Source organism: Colobus angolensis, unplaced genomic scaffold, assembly GCF_000951035.1.
Source record: "Colobus angolensis palliatus isolate OR3802 unplaced genomic scaffold, Cang.pa_1.0 Scaffold229, whole genome shotgun sequence".
In the NCBI taxonomy this organism is placed as follows: Eukaryota; Metazoa; Chordata; class Mammalia; order Primates; family Cercopithecidae; genus Colobus; species Colobus angolensis.
In genome coordinates, this window is record NW_012115477.1 from 3,189,526 (window position 1) to 3,198,588 (window position 9,063).

General features: G+C 39.8%; 2 pseudogenes; both read left to right on the plus strand.

Moving 5' to 3' along the window:
• The first annotated feature begins 953 nt into the window (after nt 1–953).
• On the plus strand, nt 954–2,103 carry LOC105513354 (annotated as a pseudogene).
• A 5,403-nt stretch (nt 2,104–7,506) lies between these two features.
• Nucleotides 7,507–8,603, plus strand: LOC105513320 (annotated as a pseudogene).
• The last annotated feature ends 460 nt before the right edge of the window (nt 8,604–9,063 follow it).

Genomic DNA, 9,063 nt, shown 5'->3' on the forward strand with positions numbered 1-9,063 from the left:
ATAAGTGAAATGCTTGGGTGAAAGTGTATGTTTGTGTGTGTATGCATGCATAAATATATGCACATGTCATCTTCTGCCACCAATTTACATGCTCCAAAAATTGTTCATGTTTCTATACTTACTATTATAAGACGTCAAGTATGGTAAATGTCTGTACTCTATGGAGTTGCTGAAAGTGTTTTTTGAGATTTCCAAGTTGACTAATATGTAGCTCCCTTTCAAAACACACGCAAAAATATTGGCTTGTATAATCACTATCTCAATGAGGAAGAGAAGTGAAATCTTATAAATTACTTACTTAAATATAAGATGGCTATATTGGAGATGTCCAATAACCTTTTATCTTAAAAGGAAATGTGCAAAGAAAAAATAGTGGGTTTTTTTTTTCCATTACTGATCTAATGTTATTCTTAAGCCACACACTGCTGGATATCAAGAGCAAAAAAATGTTAAGTTTTCCAAGTAAAAGTGTTAAGGTTCTTCTGGTCTAAGGAGTAGTTATACAAGGTTTGCTTGTATAGCAAAGGGTTTTAGAGGGAAGAGTGAAATATATAGAAATTAAAGTGGTATGATACTCGGATTTGCTTTAAAATATTTTTGCCAGAATAGGAAGGTGCAGGGGCGGGGGAGGGGAGGGCAGAGCAGAACGGGGGGAGGGCATAGGAGAAAAAGAAAAAGAAATAGAAACAAAAAAAAGCTTTTTCATAACGAGTTTGTAGCCAGAACAAGAGTGTTGTGAAAATTACCACTAAATCAGAGCCAAAACGAGAAAGATATGACTCATATCAACATCATCATTAATAGACATGTAGATTAGGGTAAGTCCACCACTACTGGCCATCTGACCTACAAGTGTGGGGTGATCAACAAAAGAACCATTGAAAAGTTTGAGAAGGAGGCTGCTGAGATGGGAGAGGGCTCCTTCAAGTATCTCAGATTTTAAATGAGTGAAACAACGAATTATTGATGTTAACAAAATGGATTCCACTGAGCCAGCCTACAGCCATAAGAGGTAACAGGGAAACATTAAGGAAGTCAGCATGTACATTACAAAAATTGGCTACAACCCTGACACAGTAGCACGTGTGCCAATTTCTAGTTGGAATGGTGAGAACGTGCTGGAGCCAAGTGCTAATATGCTTTGGTTCAAGGGACAAAAAGTCACCGCTAAAGATGGCAACGTCAGCGGAACCATGCTGCTTTCTTGAAACTCTGCAATGCATCCTACCAACAACTCATCCAACTGACAAGACCTTGAGTCTGCCTCTCCAGGATGTCTACAGAATTGGTGGTATTGGAACTCTTTCTGCAGCCTGAGTGGAGACTGGGGTTCCCAAACCCAGCACAGTGCTCACCTTTGCTCCAGTCAACGTCACAACTGAAGTAAAGTCTGTTAAAATGCACCATGAAGCTTCGAGTGAAGCTCTTCCTGGGGACAATGCGGGCCTCAACGCCAAGAACATATCTGTCAAAAATGTCTGTCATGGCAATGTTGCTGGTGACAGGAAAAATGACCCATCAGTGGGAGCAACTAGCTTCACTGCTCAGGTAATTATCCTCCACTATCCAGGCCAAATCAGTGCTGGCTATGCCGCTATTCTAGATTGTCAAACAGTTCACATTGCTTGCAATTTTGCTGAGTTGAGGGGAAAGATTGATCACCATTCTTGTAAGAAGCTGGAAGATGGCCCTACATTCTTGAAACTGGGTGAAGCTGTTGTCACTGAAATTGTTTCTGGCAAACCCAGGTGGGTTGAGAGATTCTCTGACTGTCTTTCTTTGGGTCATTTTGCAGTTTGTCATATGAAACAGATAATTGCTGTGGGTGTCATCAAAGCAGCAGACAAGAGGGCTGCTGGAGGAAGCTAGGTCACCAAGTCTGCCCAGAAAGCTCAGAAGGCTAAATGCATATTATCCCTACTACCTGACACCTCAGTCTTAATCAATGGTGGAAGAACAGTCTCAGAACTATTTCTTTCAACTAGCCATTTAACTTTAATAATAAAAGACCAGTTAATGATAACATTGCCTTGTAAAATCTTCAGAAGGAAAGGAGAATGTTTTGTGAACCATTTTGGTTTCTTTTTCATGAGGCAGTTTTAAGTTATTAGTTTTCAAAATCAGTACATTTTAATAGAAAGAAACAAAAATCTGTCACAGAATTTTGAGACCCATTAAGGCATAGTGTAATGAGGAAAAAAAGAAAGTGAAAAAGAAAGATAGGTTATGTGTCCATGGCAACAAATTGATGATTCTAGAATCAGAATATATGGCAGTTCATTACACTATTTTCTTTAATGCTTTGATGTTTGAAATCTTTATTAAATAATTTTTTTCTTTAAAAGAGTCTGAGCAGAATATAATTTATTTAAAGTAAATGCTCAGTCTTTCACAGTTCTTTCCTCCTCTGGCATCTGGGCATACGATGCAGTTTATGGGAAATTTTTGTGCTAAGGGCAGGCGGCTTTCACCCCACACCCTCAAGTCCGTGTGTGCTATCTTCTGGGATTTGAGCATTTTGCTTATATCCATGGTTAGGTGGCCTACCAGGGTCACATTGTGTCTGGAATTAGTTCCTTCCAGTGGGTTCTTGGTCTCACTGACATCAAGAATGAAGCCGCGGACCCTCACAGTGTTACAGTTCTTAAAGATGGTGTGTCCAGAGTTTGTTCCTTCAGATGTCCAGATGTGTCCAGAGTTCCTCCTGGTGGGTTCGTGGTCTTGCTGACTTCAGGAGTGAAGCCACTGACCTTTGCAGTGAGTGTTACAGCTCTTAAAGGTGGCACATCCGGAGTCGTTCATTCCTCCCGGTGGGTTCGTGGTCTCACTGGCCTCAGGAGTGAAGCTGCAGATCGCTGCAGTGAGTGTTACAGCTCATAAAGGTAGTGCAGACCCAAAGAGTGAGCAGCAGCAAAATTTATTTTGACTAGAGAAAGAACAAAGCTTCCACATTGCAGAAGAGGAACCAAGGGGATTGCCACTACTGGTTGGGGTGGCCAGCTTTCATTCCCTTATTTGGCCCCTCCCATGTCTCACTGATTTGTCCATTTTACAGAGTGCTGATTGGTCCATTTTACAGAGTGCTGATTAGTCCATTTTGCAGAGTGCTGATTGGTCCATTTTACAGCATGCTGATTGGTGCATTTTTACAGAGTGCTGATTGGTGAATTTACAATCCTTTAGCTAGACACAGAGCACTGATCGGTGCATTTACAATCCTTTAGCTAGACACAAAAGTTCTCCAAGTTCCCACGGACCCAGAAGCCCAGCTGGCTTCACCTCTGAACATCTCAGATGACTTGTTTTGGTGCTGCTAAGTTGTTGCTAGTTGGTCTGGCTCACTGGGCTCTCATGGTGGCACCTGTTATTGTCCTCAGCCATTTGCCACCAGAAGGAAAATCTCTACACTCTTCATCCTGACCTCAGGTCTGAACCACTTCACGTGTCTTACCATCATCTCTAAACCATAATGCCCAACACACAAACACACACACACACTCGTGGAGGTTGGGATAGCAGAGGGAATCTCTGAATGCCTTGCATGTCAGGGTTGGCCATGAGGCACCAGGAACCTCAAGTTTATGCCTCAAAAGCTAGTTCTGCTAATATTGCATCACAGCTCGAAATCATGATGTCTTACTCAAGTAAATGTGTAGGTTGTTCTGCAGGATCTGCCAGGGAAAGCAGACAACCAGCCCCGACACCCTCAGCTTTCCCAATATGCATCTGGATTTGCTACGGCAGCCCCCTCCCCAGCTCCACTGCCACAATATTCAACCCAAAAAAGCCACAAGCAAAGACACTACCCTTCTCTCTACTTCAAATCATTTATTTAAAAATACATCTTGTATTATCTAACTTTGATTCTAAATATGGAAATTTGCAGAACCCAAATATTGCCCCAATCCTTAGCCCAGGTACATCATTTTGGATAAGTCAGAACCTGAGTGAAAATGTCGCTGCATAATTTTAAGTCTTCTAGTCTCAAGTTCATCCTTCTTTCTATAGTACCTTCTTAAGCATGTCTTTACTAATTTTTTAATCATACTCCAATCCATATTTAATTAACAATGGAGCTGAATGATATTCACAGGTATTTTCTATGTCATAGCCACACTGATCTAAGTTCAGTAACCCTGGAATTAGAGATAGGGATAAGTTATTAAATCAGCAATGAGAAGCACCATGAATGAAAACAGATGCTTATTTACTGCAAAGGAATAATGATGCCTCTGCACCTCTGCACTCTGAAATAAAAATGGTTACTAGAAAAATGTTTGCGTTTTGTACTTAAGCAGAGAACAAATTAGACGTAAGTTCTAAATAGAAGTAATCACAAGGATCCTTTGTATTTCAAGTAAGTCCTTTTTTGTAGGTTCACAGTCATGTAAATTACAAATAAATATATATTGTTGAATTAATTTTATTTCAATTCGAGGTGGGCTATCTTTGGCTATTTTAAATTATCTTGGAAAACTTTGGAAAGAACAATAGATTTAACAAAGGAATTCAACTTCAATATATTATCTTTGTATATCTTCTCAAATTAGCAAAATTTATTTTCCTCAGTGTATCTTAATACGTAGTTTAAGGCTTTCAGAACTAACAATTTCAGCTATACAAAATTCTATGACTAGTAAATTTGAGTCAGGTACTATAAAAGATTAGTGCAACTTCTTCTTTATCCTTGGACATAATGTATTTTCCACAAAGTTTAGCAACTGAAAGCAAAAGAAAGCTTCTCTGTTGTGTTGTCGTTTGTTGTGTTGGTTGTTATTTGGCTGTGTCCACAGATCACAGGTTTGCCCATTTTTCATTTTCTATGAGCCCTATCTTCCAAAGGCCTTCTGAAACTTTATTTCAAGATCTGTTTTTAAGATACACTCAGGAACGCACTGGTTCAGTATTTCATAGCTCATCACTGAATTCCTAAAGATTACGTCCAGTATCTTGAATTCCCTGGGATTTTCTACACCCCACTGAGTTCCATACCTAATGGATTGACTTGTACTCTTATTGTCTTGCAAATATATTAATAGGAGTTTTATATTTTTAAGTCCATTAAACATTCAGATGTCTGCACTCAGAATCTACACCAACCCTTTTTTGATTACTGGTCCAAGGATATAACTTTTATTGGATCAGCAACTCTCCACAGTTCTTCCTATAGTGTTCCTTACCTCAGAAAATGGCAGTGTTGTTCTTCCAGTAGCTCAATTCGAAAACCTTAGAGATAGCCTCCACTCTTCTCCTTCACTCACACTCCACTTCTAGTCTATCAGTTTTATTTTCAAATATACTTCAAATATGATCACTGCTTACTACTTTCACTATTCCCATCTGGGTCTAAATCAGCATCATTGCCATGTTCGATTAGTTTCCTAATAGGTCTACTACATGCTTCCAACTTGAATACCCTTCCATCACTCCCAACACACACACACACACACACGCACACACAATTATTTACACCACAGTCAAAACGATACTATAAAATACCTTTACTTATTTATGTAGCACACACTTCCATGCATTAGTTTGTGCCAGGAACTGCTCAAAACACTGTACAAATATTAACTATTTTAATACTTATTCTACTCCTATGTAGCGGGGACCATGATTATCCCACTTTACAGGAAAGAAAACAGAGGCACAGAGAAAATAATAATAATTTGCCCAAAGTCACCCAGCTAACAGTCAAAAAACTGGGACTCAACCCCAGTAGCCTTAGCTCCAGACTGCATTCACTCAGAGCATGTCACTGTCTTGCCTGAGAACACCCATCATCTTCACATCTCACACAGAGTGAAAGCCCGAGTCCCCAAAGGGCTTACTAAAGTTACATGTCACTGGTCTACCTTAGACAAACCATGAACTCTCCCGTCTCAGGGTCTTTGATCCACCCCTCTGCCAAGAACACTCGCCTTCCATGTATACGTTTGTCTCACCCTCTCTCTTCCTTCAGATTCCTGAGCAAAGACCAGTGAGGACTTCCTAAACTCACACCTGTGCCTTGCCAAACTTCTTTACTCTGCTTTATTTTTCTCTGGAGCACTTATTACCGCCTAAATATACGCATTTGTCTGTTTGCTTTTGTCTACTCCTCTCCTTGAAGATGTAAACTCTGTGAGGCAAGGGCTTTGTCCTTTGTTCCCTGCTGAATCTCCAGTGCCCAGAAAGTAGGAGGCTCTTAATTACCATCTGTTGGACAACTTAAGAATTATTGAACGAATCACAAAGATCAATGTGTAGAAGAAACATTTGTGAAAGAGGAAGTAGGCAATTTTGACTTCACTCTTTCTGTCCTGCCGCTTTGACCCCAGTGCTATTTAGCCCAACACTTTAACCCTGCTGTTTGCTTTTGCTTCAACAGGACCCACAATAAAGTGATTCAACATATATAGATGATTAGATTTGTAATGCCATGAGCCAACCCTGGATATAAAATAATCCTAAAATATTTGTGGAAGATTATTCACAGTTTTCTTATGGTTTTGATAAAATTTAAATATAACACTTTAAATCACGTATAACTATAGTACAATTCCGATGAAAAATAGTATGGAGAGTTTTCAAAGAACCAAAAACAGAAGTATCATTCAATCCAGAATCCCAACACTGCATATCTACCCAAAAGAGAAAAAAATCATTTTTCCAAAAAGATACCTGCATTCGTATGTTTATCACAGCACTACTATTCATAATAGCAAAGATATGGAATCAACCTAAGTGTCCATCAAAGAATGACTGGATTAAAAAAAAGTAATGTATATATATACACACACACACACACGTATATATATACACACACATCATGAAATACCACTCAGCCATAAAGTATGTCTTTTGTAACAACACGGATGGAACTGAAGGCTGTTATTCTAAGTGAAATAACTCAAACAGAAAACCAGATACCACATGGTCTCACTTATAAGGTGGAGCTAAACAGCTAAACAGGGGCAGAGACAGTGAAATAGACACAGGAAATTCAGAAGGGTAGGAGGATGGGACAGGGTTTAGGGATGAGAAATTACCTAATGGGTACAATGTACACTATTTGGGTGATGGTCACAGCGAAAGCTCAGACTTAACCACTATGCAATATGTTCATGTAACCAAACTGCACTTGTATTCCCTAAACCGTATTTAAATAAACAAATCACATATAATTAATATTGTTAGTAAAAATAATCACAAACATTCTACTCATGGGAAAATTTTGTATAGTTTAAAACTGACAAAACCTATATTTCATCAGTATAATTGATACCACGGAGGACGGTGGATCTCCCCAGGGTGGAACACTCGAATCGTCATCCTCCTCCAGCCTCCCAGGTTCCTCCGCCACCCATCAGAGTCCTCCTTCAGCCGTTCCGGCCCGGGGCCTCCCAGGTGATGAGGGTTGAGTACCCTCTGGCGGGAGCCATGCAGCCGTGACTTCCAGAGCCCTTGGGGCAGCAGACTGGTTGGTTCTTCCTAATCTTTTGATGAAAACTGTGACACAAGATGGCCGCAAATAAGCCCAAGGGTCAGAACTCTTTGGCCTTACACAAGGTCATCATGGTGGATAGCAGCAGTGTGGGCAAGTCAGCTCTGACTCTATGTGTCCAGAGTTGGTTCCTTCCTGTGGGTTCCTAGTATCTCTGACTTCAACAACCAAGCTGCCGACCTTGGCCGTGAGTGTTACAGCTCTTGAAGGTGGCACAGACCTGAAGAATGAGCTGCAGCAAGATTTATTGTGAAGAGCAAAAGAACAAAACTTTCATAGAGCAGAAGACAACCCACGCAGGTTGCGGCTGCTAGAAGGGGTGGCTAGCTTTTATCCCCTTATTTGTCCCCTCCCATGTCCTCCTGATTGGTCCATTTTACAGAATGCTGATTGGTCCATTTTACAGAGTGCTGATTGGTCCATTTTACCACCTCTATCTAGCTATAGAGTGCTGATTGGTGCAGTTTACAAACCTTTAGCTAGCTACAGAGTGCTGATTGGTGGGTTTTTACAGAGCACTGATTGGTGCATTTTACAAACCTTTTGTAAGACAAAAAAGTTCTCCAAGTCCCCACTCCACCCAGGAAGCCCAGCTGACTTCACCTATCATCTACAGTTCATGTACAATGAGTTTGTGGAGGAATATGAGCCTATTAAAGCAGACAGCTATCAGAAGGGAGCTCGGGATGCGGAAGAAGTACAGATCTATATCGTAGATACAGCTGGGCAGGAGGACTACGCTGCAATTAAAGACAACTACTTCCTCTGTGTCTTCTCTATTACAGAAATGGAATCCCTTGCAGCTACAGTTGGCTTTGGGAACAAATTTAAGAGTAAAAGAAGATGTGATTATTCCATTTCTACTGGTTGCTAACAAATCAGATTTAGAAGATAAAAGGCGGGTTTCCGTAGAAGAGGCAAAAAACAGAGCTGACTAGTGGAGTGTTAACTATGTGGAAACATCTGCTAAAACACGAACTAATGTTGACAAGATATTTTTTGACTTAATGAGAGAAATTTAAGTGAGAAAGATGGAAGACAGCAAAGAAAAGAGTGGAAAAAGAAGAGGAAAAGTTTAGCCAAGACAATCAGAGAAAGATGCTGCATTTTATAATCAAATCTCTCTTATCTTGACTATACTAATAAATATAATTTATAAGTATTGCCATTGAAGGTTCAACTGATTGAAATTACTTTAACATTTTGGTAACTGTTGTATATCACTGAAAGCATGAATTGGAACTGCAGTGAAATTCAAATTTACTTAAGAAAGAAATTAATGTGGCTTCACCAAGAAGCAAAGTTCAACTTATTTAGTAATTGCCAACAATTATCATGGTCCTGAATGTAGTGTGTGAGCTTGTTTCTCGGGCAGTCTTTCCTGAAATATTAAAGAGGTGAGATGCGGGTGAGGAGAAGGAGGAAAGAGGACTTCCTCTGGTATTTTGTTATAAAGCTTACATTTAATATCATATTAAAATATCTTGGTCTTCTACTGCCTTGAAAAATGACAATTGTGAACATGATAAACTGTACTTTTTAAAACCATTGTTATGCAAAATTTAGAAGAAAAT